Raw genomic sequence first — 17,542 nt, 5'->3', positions numbered from 1 at the left:
TGTTTCCATCCTTTTTTATCATTATTCTTTGTCTTGCATGGCATCATTGGTTTGTAAACGTAGATTGCCATCTTTTTCTAAAGTACTTCTGTCAGATTGGATAGGTATTTGTTGGACATGGATAGTTTTTGCAGTTCTTTTTGCTCTGAGGAATATAGCTTAGTTTTTTTTCGGATGAGTTTTCGGCAAAAAAATCTTTCATAGCTCGGGACATTTAATCAAGGGAATAGTCTCGTGCCTACGATTAACGCCTGAATTTTACGTACTTCTCCTTCACCTTGTTCAGAGTGTTTGTGTTCTATAGAAAATGTCGTCAACAGACGGTTTCTCTTTTCCGCCAGCGTCCACGACCTCCACGGGGGGAGAGGTTATTTCGGTCAATTTTCGCTGGGAATGTGCGGCTAGCCTCTCAGAACCTTTACCCCTTTATAATCTATTTTATGGCGAATTGTAGACCCCATCCTACTCACTTTTGAGTAAATGAAATTTTAGCGACCCCAACTTTGTCAATTTCTGTTTATGCATAAACCTTACATATAGCCTTTGAATTGCAAGTTCAAAACGGAATGTAATGCGACTTGTAAATATTAAATCAACAGTGTCACAGTTCTTTCTGTAACAACTTCTTTCGTCGCAAATCTTTCCATTTTTTAATCTCGCTAGCCAGAATTTCCTTACCCTCAAAATCTCGACAATTTGCGACCCCGTTCTGGTAACTCTGTTGGGAACTCCGTCGGGAACTCTGTTGAAAATGCCAGTCGTGAAAATGCGACCCCATCCAGCGGGCACATCTCCATAAGCCCATTAATGGGAAGTGAACTGTGAAGAACAGAAGACTACACCCACTAAGTCGGAGCTTTTATTGCTTTTGGTAATCCTTGTCCCTTTGTGCGATAATATTCGGTGTTAACCTATGACTCGGACGATCAAGACTCGAGGTCCATGTCCAGTTTTGACAGTTAGAAGTGGAAGATATGCATTGGAGAACTCTATTTGCCGCGGGATTCTGTCGAAGACGGCGAGTTTGCAAACCACGGACTATAGTCCTTTCTCTTGAAGTGCCGGGAACCTATTGAAGGGTACTTTGATGGCAGCCAGTGCGTTCGCCGTCTCTTTACAAATCTACGTACTTTTTTGGTCTTCTCACCCACTCACCCCCGACGACAATTGTTTTAAAAAAGGGATCCTATGCAGAGCTGTCATTTTCTAGGTCCCTTTCGTTGCTACATACGAAAATCTGGCATTTTTAAAACTGCAATTCAACCTCTTTGAAATGTTTCCTTTTTCGCGTGAATCAAAACTCTGAGATGACATGACAATAGGACCCGAACAGTGGTATGTTTATCATGGCTTATCACTGTTTGTTGATCCAACGTAATGCATATTGCAGACTTTAGTGTTAAACGTTTGTTATAACAATCTAAACTAAGCCCATTCTCCTTTATTATCGTCCATGAGCCAAAAAGGTGCACAATTTACGAACTTTAAAAATATACAGCATCACGAGGAAAAATCAAAGTGCAAAAATTTTCTTTCTAAAGTGGTCAAAGTGGTCAGAACAATAACGAAAGTTTACGCATGCGAAAAAATATTGGAGGTTAGTGCCACCTTAACTTGTTTCGATTTCTCAGCTCATAAAAAAACCAGTTTCCATTGGGTTTTAACAAGTTAATTTGATTTGAAATCCTCCATACAATCATCAAGTGTCCCCAAACCTAGAGGCAGATTTTGTTAATTCCCTTTGAGATTGTATTTTCGTTTAAGACGTTAATCTCTTCCTTGGTAAAAACCTAGAGGCACCCTTTTCATTTGGCGCCCATCCTGTAATCACCCCGCATGGCACGATCAGAGCCACATGATGCAACCCTCGACCAGTTAGAAAGCAAGAATATACAATCATCTGAAAAACTGTACAAAAAAGAGGTTTTTCTACAGACAAATGTCCATATTTTCAAAGTTGATAACGTTGTTTTGAAGTATCTTGTTCTCAAGTTTTAAAGGAACCTCCATTCCAATCAAGAAATAACTTTAAACCACAGGAACTTATGTTTACAATCAAATTTTATTACATTTTTTTTTTCGGGAAAAGCGTTTGCATCCGATCCAAATTAATTTCAGAACCCCATACTTTTGACTTCAAATTTCCTGGACGCCTCCGGCCATCTTGAATAATTGTGACAATGTTATTAATGTTATTATTAATTCTATTACACTAATGTTATCGAGTGTTATTAACATCAAAACTGAATTATTGAAGATGGCTGTGCCCTGTAAATTTCAAAGGGGATAGGAAAGCGATTCTAATATTCCTTTTTTTCCTGAGATGCAAACACTCCTTCAACAAGCTTGGTTTAAAACGGTATTCCCACGGCTTAAATTTATTTCAGGAAGGAATGGTGATTTTAAAGAAGAAGCAGTGGACCAGTAAGGAAAGTGCGCTTTGATAGTTATCTTCGTCTGACACTTAAATAACTAAAATATAAATAAGCGACTTCTATAGATTATTGCTCACGAAAACCCACACGTCAGCTCGAACAATCGGGCCAAATAACTGTAATGGAGCTATAACCTTTGTGCGTATAGGCTTCTAAGCGTATGTTTGGTCGATTTCAGGGGATAGTTGAAATGGGTAGATTTTATCTGGTGGACACAATATTTATCTTATATTTTTCTCTTCGTCGAGTTCTCGTTAATATTTTATTAACTGTGCTGTCGTGTACAACACTGAAACCAAACGGCAACTTCTCTGGTAACTTTTTCGAGTTGGATACCAAAGACGGAATCAAACTCCTTGAGTAGACTGTGCTTACAATTTCCTGGCTATTTATAATTTTATTTATTTGTACTCAACTCTGCACAGTCTTCTGGTAAAAAACAATTTGAAATTTGACTAATTCTTGTTAGTCAAGAATTATTTGAAAGAAAGCTTGTTGTCCATTTTTTGCTTCACTATTGAAAGAAATGGTTCTTCATTGAAAGGATTGATCAACATTGTTCCAGAGAAGAGTCCGGTAAACCAAATAAAAACTTGACCTGTGTGGCATAAACGCTTGCTTAGTGCAACTCTAGACATGCATGACATGCAGAAAATGTCCATCAGAGTAATTTGCAGTTAATTTTTTTGCAAACAATTTCACTTAAAGGAGCTATTTTAGGGTGTTTTGTAAAATCTTTAGTTAATCAAGAGTTTAAAACTCGAAAAGGCTTAGGTGGAATTCTCTTACCGATGAAATTATCGTTACATCACCAACGAAATGAAAAAAAAAGTAAAAGGACTCAGGAACAGGACACAACATTACAAAATAATTCAACAAGTGAACGTGTGAGCCAAAGGGCCGTTGCTGGCATGACATCTCAAATGGTCTACATTACCCCCCTCCCCCCAATAAAAAAAATACTGGAACGCTGCAGGTCAATACCACCCAACTCAGTGCCTTCTGTTTTCGTGTAACACGTACAACAGGCAACCCAGTTCACGCTCACGAAGCGTCTAGTTTACTTTGAAGGATTTGCGGATGACCCAACTGAACACAACCTGGGAATATGTCACTTTCTAAGACCTTTGACGGATTTTGACTGGTTCAATACTGTGAGCAATACAGTTTAACCCGTGAGAATCACCTTGGGCTCGTATTGCAAAGGAATGGCAAAGGAATTACACCACGCAGCGGCCGGGAGATATTTTATTTACACGCATTAGGATTTAAAAAGCTGTAACGAATTCTCGACGTCAATATCCCAATAATAAGGTTAAGTTAACCTAAAGGTTTCCAGAATTTCAAAACATTATCAGCTCCAAACGAGGAAAAACATAAATTTGTTCTTTTTACAGGACAACTGAATTCGCAAGGTAACTTCCAGAGGTCGAAACCGACACTCAACGTGTAAACCATATTAAAATTCTTACCGTCAAGTCAATTCTGCCGTGAAGACGAAACGAACCAAGAATAAGCTAAAAAGCTGGCCAAGATTTGTTCATATTACAGTAGCTTTCCATGAAGTAGTTTCACTGGTTCAGCAGTCTTTAATAAGCAAATTCTTCTGCCTCCGACAGCACTTCTCCAGCCACACTCAACTTCGTCCCTACACTGTATGAACATCAAAACGCCCCTTAACTGCAATAGGCTACAATAATAGGCGAGGATTAAAACATCATCATCCTGATTAAACGTATCATTTCAGCACGAAAGTGTCGAAAAAGCAAGACCCTTTTTTATTGGTTTAACCTGTCCCAAAGGTACAAAGGAATCCTTGAATAATGCACAACGTCTGAAATAAGGTGCCAAAAGCTTACTCTTTTGGGAACGAATTGTACAACAATCGAAGTAAGAAATTAATATTTTGCATGCTGTCAGCACTGACCAGAAAAATTGCTTCAACAAATAAACCTTTTATTCCAAAAGAACCCGCGTATTCTTCCTTTTTCGCAAATTGTGATAAATAAATGGATACATAAAAATCATAATCCCTTCGTAACAATGGAAAAGAGGATCATTTTAAGATTTTTAAAGTCGATTTACGAGTATCGGACCATGTAAACTTAAAAACGTCCACAATTTCAAAATATTTCAACTCTCCTCATTCCACAAAAACTATATCCAACTATTTGAACCTGTTCAAAAGCAATATTTATATCACAAATATGAGGGCGTTGGGTTGCTTACATAGAAAACAAAATTAGAAGCGTCCCAGTGAACTTCAAGACAGGAAACACTAATGTACAAAGGAAGAATCAAAAATAAAACATTGTCGTGAACAAAATCTTTCTTATTTCAGTAGTATTATGTCTTCTTAAATTGGTTATTTAGTCAACGAAAAGTTAACCCGACTTTACTTACCAAAATTTACTTGCAACAAAGGTGAATTGATTTAGGGTAATTTAAATCCGAAGGAAGTTTTTGCTCTCACGAAGGACTAACACTCAAAATGGATTACTGCTTTACTCACCCAGAGCCTCAACACTCAGACATAGAGCATGCCAACTGAGAGTAAACCTGTTAGCTAATCGCTTTCAGTTTTTTTTCTTTCGGGGCCAGATTATTTGCGATTCTGCATCCTAATGAGATACTTTGCCTGCGTGGAGGACTAGGTTGAGAGAAGCAAATCCCCTGGGTTGTTCAAAAGCCGATTAACGCTAATCCCAAATTAAAAAATTAACCAAGGGGTTTATTTCTCTACAACTAGATGCTTTTCAACGCTGATATTCGGCAAAACTTTACATAAGAAGAAGTCAATCTTGAAAAACAAAAATAAGCAAAAGAAACTTTCACCAAAAAGTTGAAAACATGAAACAAAAGTTTACGCTAATTCTGGATTATGTTAATCGGCTTTCGAACAACCGGGCCCAGCTAGAGAAAAGACGGGTCCACACCCCGAGCCAGGAAACACATACCAAATACGAAAGAGGGGAAAAAACCCGCTCGTTCACATTTGAACAGCGCATCTATCCATGTGGCCACCCCGGGGCTGGGTCGCCACAGGTAAGTGGGCACCAGATACTAGCAAAATTTACATAGTGAATTGTTATTTCCGGTTACCAACACAAAAGGGGGCTGTCTTACTTCCGGTTAAAGAAGGAAGTAAGAAAAAAATTTATTCATATTTCACATTTACAGGCGTGTTACTCAGTGAGCCACAGGGATTGGATATGAAATTAATTTGACTTGACGGATACTTGCAGCATACAAAACGCAAATTTCAAATGCATTGCTTCACAATGTTTTTTAACGCCTTGTGTATCATTTTTCTTTAATATTAAACTTCGATGGCCGAAGAGGAAGAGGCAAATTTATTTCAGGTTAGACAAGCAACTTAGGAAGTTACAAGTAAGCTGGAAAAAAATATGAATGAAGCAAAAAAAGGTTTGTTTATACTGTAGTCAAGGTTTAGACGCTTGTTACTCCGTGAGACCCAGGGTATGAGGAGGCGACAATGGGACAATTTAGATAATAAATTGTTGTTTCCCGTTAACAACACAAAAGGGAGCAGACTTATTTCCGGTCAACAATGGCCAGAAGCAGATGGATATGAAATGGACATTAAAAAATATAATCGTAGTCACACAAGCTACTTGGGGAGTTGCAAGCAAGCCGGAAAAAATATGACCGAGACGAAAAACAACCTTTCGTTTACATCCGAAAGTGAGCGATTATACGCTTGTTGGAAATTTCACGAACCCACGCGGGAGCTGCAATAGGGCCGCTTATACGAGAGAAAATAAGCCGCGGCTTTACATAAGACGCGAACACCCCGTATAAATGGTACAAAATCTACGTTCACGGCTTTCTCAAGCCGCGGCTTATCCTGGCCTGGGAGTTTATACTCGTATAAATAGTTCCTTTCACGTATCCTTTCACGTATCCTTTCACGTATCCCATAGGGGCTTTTCAGGGCCAAAGAAACAATCAAAGAAACAACAGAACACAACAACAACAACTGTTAAGAATCCCAACTGGCCGGAGGCAAACTAGTCGGCTATTTACAAGTGCAGCTAGGAAGTTGAACCAGGGACTACCAGGATCAAATTCAATGAATCAGAGCGGGTCTTGAACCCGGGATCTCCGGATCTCAAGGCAAGCGCCCTAACCACTGGGCCACACTCCTCCTTTTTACCAGTTTATTAGCCGAAGCTACTATATTAACCCTGTTTGTCACCCTTGACTCTTAATACTGGAAAGACAAAGGCAATAAAACAAGACCTCTGGAAATAAAAATGAAATGGGCGAGAGAACTTATAATGATAAAGGAAATGACCAACTTTATTTTAGACTTAAGATACAGAAAATGCGGTCTAAACTCGATATTTGGAATTCTAGAGCTTTGACACTATATGATATTAATTGCGAAATCCCTAGGTTTGTCATTTTTGATATATTCAGCATCTATAGCTAACGTTCATCCAGGTATTTCCGCTAATGTAAGAACTAATGTAGAGATAAAATTAAACGGGATGTTATGTACCGTAGCCGTCGTGGTTTCTTAAAAGAAGCCACGACGGCTACGAGGACGAAAACGTCACTTCAAAATATAAGTTTGAGCCATTCTAAGTATTTCATGATTATTCCATCTTGTTTATATTATAAAATATGGGCGAAGTGTCCTATAACTGGCTTGGTATGGACGGATTTGAAGTAAAGAGTGAAACTGAAGGATTCACTGTAGTTTGTCCACGTTGTCTTCAAAACCTTAAATTTGGTCATTTCATGCAGTAGTTTTGACGAGTACGGGAAAGACACGTTCAAAAATGGCTCCCGCACGTGCAGCACGATCGTTTTAGTTCTTTTAACCAATAACAATACCGCTTTTTGGCGTTGTCGTTGCCGTCGTCTTTTCTGAAACGCCCCAATATGACAAAGGCGGCTTGCGAATGATAGAAGTTGATGTAATGTTCAAGTCAGGTATCCGGAGGTTTCGCCCACAAGACGATTTGCCCACAATCAAGAGGCTTCGCCCACACTTAAAGTGATTCGCCCACACATCTTATGAAGGAAAATGTAATTTCTGACGTTTGGGTGATCTGGTAACGAATTAGTTAGAACTCAGTTAATGTTCTGACGACACGATTGAGAGGCTTTGGTTCGGTCATGGGATTTGAATGGCTATTCAGCGTTTTTGGCGGGTTATTTCTCCCATTCCACGTCAGTCAGTCCTTTTTGTGGTTTTCCTTTTTTCGGTAATATTTAACAACTATTCACCGAAGTGGAGGTGGCTAGCGGTGGATATTTACCGCGAAGCGGCGAGGTAAATATCCAACGCTAGCCACCGACAGTGAGGTGAATAGTTGTTTTATAGTATATACTAAAACAGTGAGATAATATACAGCACAAAAAATTAATTTGGATGTTTTCTTCACTTGTCACGGATGCAAATCGGGACGCCATTTTTTCACGAGTTGCTCGGAGGTAAATACCACAGGATATTCGGAGTTTGACGAGCCAATCAGCGCGCGAGTTCAACGCTATCCACTGTTTTAGTATATACTTATCTACGATATCCGTTTCAAGGGAGGTCGAAAATAACATTAGCAATTCTCTCGCTGAAAATAATAAGCAGCTCTTCTCTCAGACTAAAGATTTAGTGTCTGGTTCGCTAGAGAATCTCAAGTGTTCAAATTCCGAAGGTGCTTTGGATCAGCAACCTGATACAACGTTCTCTGGAGCGAGCCTATCAGAAACACCACGACCAACGTGAACGAAGAAGAAGAAAAACGAACTGAGCACTATTAAGGCGAAATTGAACGAATTCACAGCTCTGATGAATGTATTTTCTAAGAAAGAAAATAAAACAAGAGTTGCAACTTATTCAAACGTCTCTTTCACTGACTACTACCGCGCCAACCCTGTGCCACCCCTAGCTTAGCAAACATAAAAAGCGACTTCTCAAACGCAAAAGAAATAAAAATCAGTACAAAAGAAATAACGATAGATTCATCAAAAATCTATCGAATATATCTCTTACTGAAAATGACAAAACTTTGCAATCAAAGGGCTTGAAATTTATCCTCACTCCCCCGATACCAGTATCACACAAAAGTCTATTAAAAGACTTCAACAACTTCACCAGAAACATGCGCTTAAAATTCCATATTCATATTTCAAGCTTCATCGATTCGCTTTTACAACTTGACCTATTGCTAAGAAACAAGAGTCATATCTCAAAGACACCACAGACTTTATCCGGTTCATTCAGAACACACAATTTCCAGACAACGCTATAATTGTTACACTCGATGTCTGTTCACTATTTAAAAATTATATAATAACCCAAGTTATTCACGGATTTTGATTGGTTCTTGCTTATGATCTATTAGAGGACAGACGCTCGATTGACGTCACCATCAGCTTTTATGCGAATAAAGTTTAATTCTTTATTATATAAAACAAATAGATTCCATGTTGCCGTGGGTCTGTTCAGTAATAGATCACAGAAGACGTCAAAATGTATCTATTTGTTAAATAGATTCCATGTTGCCGTGCGTGTTTTCAAATGCAAAATTAATGCTACTAAGCTGCCCTTTTGGTGTTGCCCTGTGCTGGTGTTAATCCTATTCAAAGTGGTTTAAACCTTTGCATCTGTGGATGCAATCTAAAATCGTCAAGATTGAAATGAATGCCATTCAGCTGTCCTCTATCCGGTGTGCTAATGTTGATCCTATTCAAATTGGTATATGTCTTTGCATTTGTGGATGCAATCTAAAAGTTTCAAGAATAAAATGAATGCTACTCAGATCTCCTTTATCCTGTGTGTTGGTGTTGATCCTATTTAAAGTGGTTTAAACATCTGCATTTGTGGATGAAATCTTAAGTGTCAAGAGTGAAATATATGCTACTAAGCTGTCCTTTATTGTGTGCTGGTGTTGATACTATTCAAAGTGTGGTTTAAACCTTTTTATTTGTGGATGAAAACTTAAAGTGTCAAGAGATCTCAAGAGTATAATGAAGGCTACTCAGCTGTCCATTATCCTGTTTACCAGTGAGGAGCATGGGCCTAATAGAAAACATGAACAGGGACTTGTCAAGCAGAAAGGTAGAAAATAAATGTAAATTAAGATAATTGATTTCAAGTTTGCAGCCATCAATAAAAAGATTTCTTTTGTTTTTCTTTACAAATTCAAGGAAAGTAGAAGTAAGTGTTCACCAAACCTCAAAACTGTAACAGTATTTAATGCAAGTGCTGATAGGAATTCAAACGATTTGTTGTATCCAGACCCCTGCATAAGTTACCTGATCCAATGACATCTGTAAAGCCACAGAACCGCTTTCAAGTGCAACAGTAATATAAAAAATGTGCTCACAAGTGACAGAGCCTGAGAATAAAACGACCGCAGGAACTTAAAGTGATCCTTTTCCCATCACTATCTGTTGAGGTTGCACAGTGAAGCCTGCCGTTTCACCAGCTAATAGAACTCCTTGTCAGTTAATCAATATTACAGGTAAAACTAGGAAATGTGCAGCCCTGATTTTGGAAGGACTTGAAGGCTGGTTCAGACGAACACTCACAGAATCACCTGAATGAAAGGCTCTGTATTAGGCACAAGGAACATGATTTCATTTGGATTCATTCCCTCCAACACTGGAAACAAACATTTGACAATAAAGATTACCATGTTCCTTAATTGCATTCAAGGCAGAAATCCTGACTTCCATGCCAAGAAAGTTCACCTTTTTCTCAACCACACGCTTGGTGCAGGAGAAGTGGAGCATTTGAAGGACAAAATTAACGGTTAAAGTGCCCCTGTGATTAAAAAAACCACTTCCTTTTTTCTTTCAGATTTTGAAAGTGACTGGCTGGCAAAATTTTGAGCTTTAATGTTTATCCAAAGGCCGTTTACTTTGAGTGTAGGTTTTGGATTTCACAGTCCGCCATTACTCAAGTTCAAAACTGACCGATTGGACCTCAGAGGGTTGGATCCAGGGAATAGTAAATTCAGGGTGGGCCATAGGGTGGGCCATGGCCTAGCCCAGGTTTTGTACGCACCCATTGAAAGGTGACAATTAATTAGAAATTCAGAACTATACATATCGAAACCTGCAAACACAACACTCAAGTCACTTTTCTCTTTCCTCCAACCAAGAACATTAATAACAACCAACAGAAAAAATTAAACTATAAAATCATGCGCATTGCATCGTATTAATCAGAGAAATAATCAGTTGCATTCATTAATCTACTTCTGTAATATTTTATACTTATTATTCCACTATTACGTCATTTTACCACATTTGGTCCAGAGAACGCACAAAAATTATATGAGATGGTATTACACTGTAGAACAGAGCAAATATGGACGGAACTGGAGTTTTCGATGAATGAAATTGTTTTCAACACGATGCAAAGCCCGAGAATTTAGCTTGTCATTGCTTGTCTCTTGTCATTTCATTTATACAACCAAATAAAGGACATTTGGCTGGCTTTCTGTGCCATTTATATCGTTCGCAAGCGCCCTGAAGGACAGATGATGCATTTTTTTAGAAACACTCTTACCAAATAAAATTGAAGCAAAATAACACCTTTTTGTATAGTGGAATAATAAATCTCTCATTCGATGGTTTAACATAAAATACTCACGGACATTTTGCTCATTGCTGGTATTTTTCCTCACCCCTGCGGGGCTCGGAAAAATACTGCGCAACTCGCAAAATATCTGCGCGTATTATATGTTAAGCCATCGAATAAGATGTATATATCATATCTATCGAGCAGCTTGTGCGGAAAAAAAACCCTAGAAAAATCTACACATCCTCAGTTGCGTGATCTTGCCTTAAAGTAGTGCCTCAAACATAGGTGTAAAACCTTCCTGTTTTTTTTCCTCTAGCATTCAATTTTAATATAATTAATTATCTGGCAAATGTAGCAAACAATTTTGTTTTAATTTCATTCAGTTTTTGGCCTCTTCTCTTTGGAGAATCCAATATTTTCCTGTTTATAGTATCAAGTTACATTATCGACAAACAGAGGCAGAGTTCTTCTGCCAAAAGCTTTATCACTTAATTGGATCTAGGGTTCAATAGGCAGGAAAATTCTGAATGCATCTGTTGCAGAAGATAATGCTTACAGTCCCTTTAACTCTGGGGCGCCTGTGAAGTGAGTGGGTTAATTGATCATTAATACAGTTATGTGCTTAGTTACCTGGCCTATGAATGAAATGAGGCTAGAGTTGACCTACCAAGGGCGGATCTAGGGGAGGTGCACGTGCACCCCCCTTGGTTACCAAAAAAAATTGTTTTAGTTAAAAAATTCTAAAATTTGCAAACGAAATAAAAAACCTAAATAACAGACAGCGGTCCGTTGTGCCTTAAATCCGCTAGTTTTCGGAGTTTTGGTGGAATAAAATGTTGTGTGCACCCCCCTAGCCAAAATCCTAGATCCGCCCTTGCCTACCCTGCCAGGAGTCTCCTTTGGTCTTCCTAGACAAGTTGGGAAGAGAAAGAAGACTCTGTGAGCCACCTTGACTTTCTTTGATTTGCCGTTTATCCTAATAAATGGAGGAGTCAGTCCAGTTTCAACGTGTCAAACCTTTTTATTTTATTTTATTTTTGCGCATGATCAATCGCCACGTGTCATCAATATTTTTTTAAATTTCCAACAGCGTGGCAATTTTTAACAGTCTAAATTCGCGTGAGTATTTCCTCAGTATGTCAGTTACAGAAACTACAATAGTCTATAAACCAGAAACCTATAAATTTTTCAGTAAAAAATGAAATGGCAGTTTAAAAGTATGAACTATCTTGAGTTTTTAAGGAAATGATTCCTTGGTTGTTGTGTATTTGCCAGAGTTGTTCGAAAATATCTGGACTGTTTGTTTACGTTTTGTGGTTTTGCGGCTACTGTTCACGCGTGACTGACACCCTTGAATATATTTGAATTTTTTTAACACATGCTCAATGTGAAATGTCAAGGCGGCTGGCAGAGTCTTCTTCCTCTTCCCTCAAAGGAGACTGCTAGCAGGGGACCTTGCAGGGAGGAAATGACCTTGTTTTGATAGAGACTTCACTGCCTTTCTTATGTAAACTCCAATTAATTAGCATGAGAACAAGAAAGGCAAGGAGTTCTGTATCATAACAAGGTCATCTCCAGCCTCCCTTGCATTTAAAGGCTGGGTAACTTGGCACATAACTGAAAAAAGAGCGATCTTGCAGCGGCATCCTTGGAAGAACCAGGCATACAATAGACACCATTCATATGCAAATTAAGTGGACGGGTATTCTATTATCTGGCCATACAATACAGACTTTCCCGCTGTAAATTTTACGGAAAAAGAACACTTACCAAGCATGATAATACAGTCCGTTCCAAGTGCATCATCCTTTAATTTGGGAATGGCCTCCATCCATGGGCTACTCGTGGTGTAAGCCTCGCACAAAGCGCACACAGCGACAGCAAAGTACTGTATGTATCGCGTACTTTAGTGTATTCAATAAGAATCAGTCAAACTTGCCCTTTTTCGAAAAGTAGTGTGATTGGTAGGGGAAAGTATGAAGTTCAAATGAATTGTACAAAATTAATTGTAGTACTTTGTGTCGGAAACTGGGTGGTAACATAAGTCAGTGATTCCCTTTTCACGATTGATTTTTGTCACGAACTCTCAAAATTTGAATACCTTCATTGTTAAACGAGCCTGTTTCCGGTAAAATTGATTCTGTTTATTATTTTTGTCAACGGCCGTCATTTTAGCCAATCGGGTTTGTTTAAATCAAGTTAGTTTCGTATGAGTAGGATATATTTTTTTCAATTGTGTAGTTTTGTCCTAGGGGTGTTTTCAATCTCTGGACGAGAAACGATTAAATCTGGATGATAATACTGAGAGAGTGTGGGCCTTTTATCCTCATTTCCCACATTTGTGTAGCGAAACATTATCGGACCAGGACTATTGGTTGAAAATTATTTGTGTGGAAATTGTGTTATGAGCGCGTTAGAAAAAGTTTGGAAGAGGTTTTGTGGTGGGTATCTATTTATTTAGTTAATTTGGCAAAAATACTTTGTAATAATCTTATGAAGAACTGTATTGTACAACATAGCCACATTTCCCCATGTTCTTTCTCGTTGTACTTGTTCGTCCCAAGGTTCCTCACCGGTATATTTATCACCTTCATTGCATCGAAACAAAGCGCAAATAAATGGTGTGATTCCCGTTATTCTGTGACAGAAGCGTTTATTTAACAATAGAGATCTTAAGCACCTGCATTTTTGAGACTCGGACGGCACTGAACCAGAATAGAACATTTCACGTGCCGGAACAGTATTGATCATCTCTAAATGAGAAAGATACTTGGCAATATAAATGTGGTTGAGAGAAGACATGTTAAAAGGGAAAACAACTCACTTCCGGTTGCCGTTCGCATCTCAAAAACACGCTCCCCAATTATTCCATGAGCGCGCGTTGGATATGAGGCGATAAACTCCAAAATTTTGGAAGCACGAAATACGAACAAAAAAAGCAAGAAAATCCGAGGGAAATCGAAACACTTTGATGAAAATGCAATAGTGTGTAATATCTTGTGGTCAGACAGACGCAGGCTCATCACAAAAACATTTCTTGCCTTTTCCCGTACTTCTAAACGTTTTTTGCTTTATTCAGAGAAAACTTTTGCTTTCCAGCGAAAAAAGAATTAGCTTAGCGCAATCAATTTCCATATAAGGTTAAACTAAGGAATATGAGCTGATAATCGAGATTGAGTAAACCAATCAGAGCACGAGAAATTCATTGACCGAGGTTGAAAATTGAATAATTTCTGTTAATTCATGACCGGTTTTCCTCTCTCCCCAAAAAACAACGTTTGCAGGGCCAAAGCCAGTTTGAGGTAATCTGAGGCACTTGCCTCTGTTATTTTTTAGTGATTTTTTTAATAATGCGGGATCCCAATGCTATCTTTACTGGAAATGCAGTCATCAAAAACACCCTAAGTACGTACGAAGAGTGTTCAACCATGGACATCACTTCAGTCGTAATTTTTTTTGTGGCTACGGCTCTGGTTTGATTTGATTTACGTTAATTTGAGTTGATTTCATTTTAGAGTGTCCCCCAACTAGTGCTCCGGTACTAGAAGACAAGACACTTTTTCCTAAAAAATTGGTATCTTCCTCGCGCAAAGTGAAAATATTATTTTTCTCTTTCACGTGCAAGGATCTTCAGATCGTCCTGGTTAAGGATATGCCAGCTAATAATGGTAGTGCATCGCGGTGCGGCCGTTGGTGTCATTAAATGAAAAGCTCATTTAAAAAATAAGTAAACATTGGATTCGAGATATGAAAACCTCTGTGAGTCAAGGTGATCACATTTTTCGGTCCTTTTAAAATTTATTACACACCGGGCAAAATTAATAAATGCTGATTGGCTGAGACAGAGGGCATTTTTTTTCTTAAAATCACGAGGGCACTTTTTGGTAATCAAGAGTGCATGATTACTTGATCCTGACTGATGAAGAGTTGCTTTCTAGAGCAGGCAAAGTTATAACAGAATATTCTTATATTTTTTGTCCACATATAAAATACATTTTGAGCACTATTAGTCTATTCACAGCAACGATTAATTGAATTGAACTTTAACAGAATGAAAGTCATTTGTCGCGGCCCGTTCCGCTCCGATTCCCTCAACAATTTTGCCTTTTATGTGATAAACATAAACGACTCCGGCAATTTTGTGAAAACTTGAAAGTAAGCGTTAAATTAATCCTTAATTACCCTCAAGACCACGCGATTGCATACACGAATAAAACACTGAGATTCCTCAGATTAGGATTTTATGATGGTTATCTATGTAAAAAATAGAACATTAGATGGCCGCCCGAGGATGTAATATCCTTTCTATACTTTTCACTGAGAAATCAGTTGCCACTTATTACCATGAGGGAGGAAATTGATCCCCACCAAGACCCTATACCAGAAAAAGCCGGCTAATGTTTCGATCATCACTTCGTTACACTTCGTTACAGCAAATCCAACACAAGTAATAACAGGAAGACCATTTTTCAAAAGTCTCCTTTTTATTCAAATTCCTCGTCAGGATGCGCCTTATTAAATAACTATCTCAATTTCTGCTCGATTTTTTTTACAATGAAGCTGAAAGGAAAATTAACAAAGCAAATAATGTGAATTTCAAATGCAAGAGGAGTTGTGGAACAACAGCTGGATGAAAAACCTCCTCGTACGTCCACTTGCCCCTATTAGGAGGAAAACCCCGGGCCAGCTGAACCCCTCAATTGATGACCTCCCGGGCTGGGTCAGACCTGATTTTTTTTTTTGAAATACGTGAACTTCAAATGGATAGAAATAGCTTCAGAAACCTACAACGAAGAACTGTCTTACGGAAAACCCAATCCATTTCACTCTTGTACTCTAAACCTTGAAGATGAAAAGGAACTCAGACTAGTTTGGTTCTTTGCCTAGAAACTGATCATTAAGTTATTGATCTATATTTTTTTAATCCAATACATTGAGGGTGAATTTTGATGCTGACCTTCATATAGGTTACAGGTTTATAGGTTTAGACTGACGTTTATATTTTTAGCTCACATTTTCTTTGTGATTATATAGTTCATTGCCTTTTCCTCACCCAGCATTTCCTATGGTCCTAGCTTAGTACTCTCGTATAATTCACTGACAAAGGATTTGTTAGCCTACGCACGCCATTATTTCGTACGATGTTATGGTCATGATTAATTTGTTCTGTAGGCATGCATGCTAATAAATCGTATGATTTATTAATCATTAAATCGTATGATTTATTTTCCAAAGCGCCCATACCATTATATTTTATGGTATTATGTTTCACATCTAATTGAACAATATAATGAAACTCCACTTGATCACTGTTTGCCAACGCGCACAATCCATTAAAACACCCTCCTCTTATTACATGGAAATTGTTAAGTGACGCACGATGGACGTCCTATCATTTGACATTTATATAACATTTAATTAATCCCTGCTCGGCCACATGTAGGTTGTTTTAGCATAACGCGCTCGCTATGTCGTAAATAAGTTGCGAAATAAGATGCAGCCGCCATAATGTGTTAAGCGTATCAACTTATTCACCATTAAACGCTCTTTGCTGATAGGCAGAAACCATCATATTGTATAATACCATTAAATAATACATAAGTTGTTGTTCGCTGGTGTTTTCAAGATATAAAGTAATATGATAGTACACTCATTAAGTAACTCCTTTGTTGAGGTCTTTGATAATGCGCACGCAAGTTTAGAGTATGATACTATTACCCCCTGTAGACTTAAATGTGGCATGCAAGGCGCATTGACTACTTAATAAAACAAACGTGATCATCGTCTCTTTCATGTGTAACTTCTTTGCCGATGCGAACAGCTTACCATGATGGTTCTACAGTCTACTTACTGACTTCCGCGTAATTTACTTATATGTTAAAAACCCCTTATATGTTGAATGCCAACGCGCAAAAGCTATTTAACAATTATGAGGTATTATTGTGTTATTACATTTATGACAGGATTGCCAACGTGCGCACGCTAACATATCGCATAATGGTATAATTATCTATTCATTCATTCGTAACTTGTAAGTTGCTAAGTCGCGTTCGCTGTCATGTCGGATATAATGACCCTTAGTCAATTATAAGTTTTTGTTATTGCATATCCACAGGAAAACTTTTAACACTTTCACCATCTAATTGTTTAACTACAATCTATTATTATATTAATAAATATCATATTTATGACTTACTTGCTAATGTTTGCACGCTAACTTATCCAATTATATTATAATTATCTACTACTGCGATGTGTTACCGCACGCTAATATATCGCATAATGGTATAATTATCTATTCATTCACTCTTAAGTTGTAACTTTCTAAGTTGGGTTCGCCGTGATGTCGTATAAAATGATCCCTTAGTCACACAAGTTTTTGTTAATGCACCTGTACCAGAAACTTGTAACATTTTCACTATCTAATTGTCTAACTGCAATTTATTATTATATTAATGACTTATTTGCTAATGTGTGTACGCTAACATATCGCATGATATTACAATTATCTATTCATTCATTCCAAAGTTGTAAGGCGCATATA

This window comes from Montipora foliosa, chromosome 5, assembly GCF_036669935.1.
Source record: "Montipora foliosa isolate CH-2021 chromosome 5, ASM3666993v2, whole genome shotgun sequence".
NCBI lineage: Eukaryota > Metazoa > Cnidaria > Anthozoa > Scleractinia > Acroporidae > Montipora > Montipora foliosa.
Note: the sequence above shows the minus strand (reverse complement) of the source record.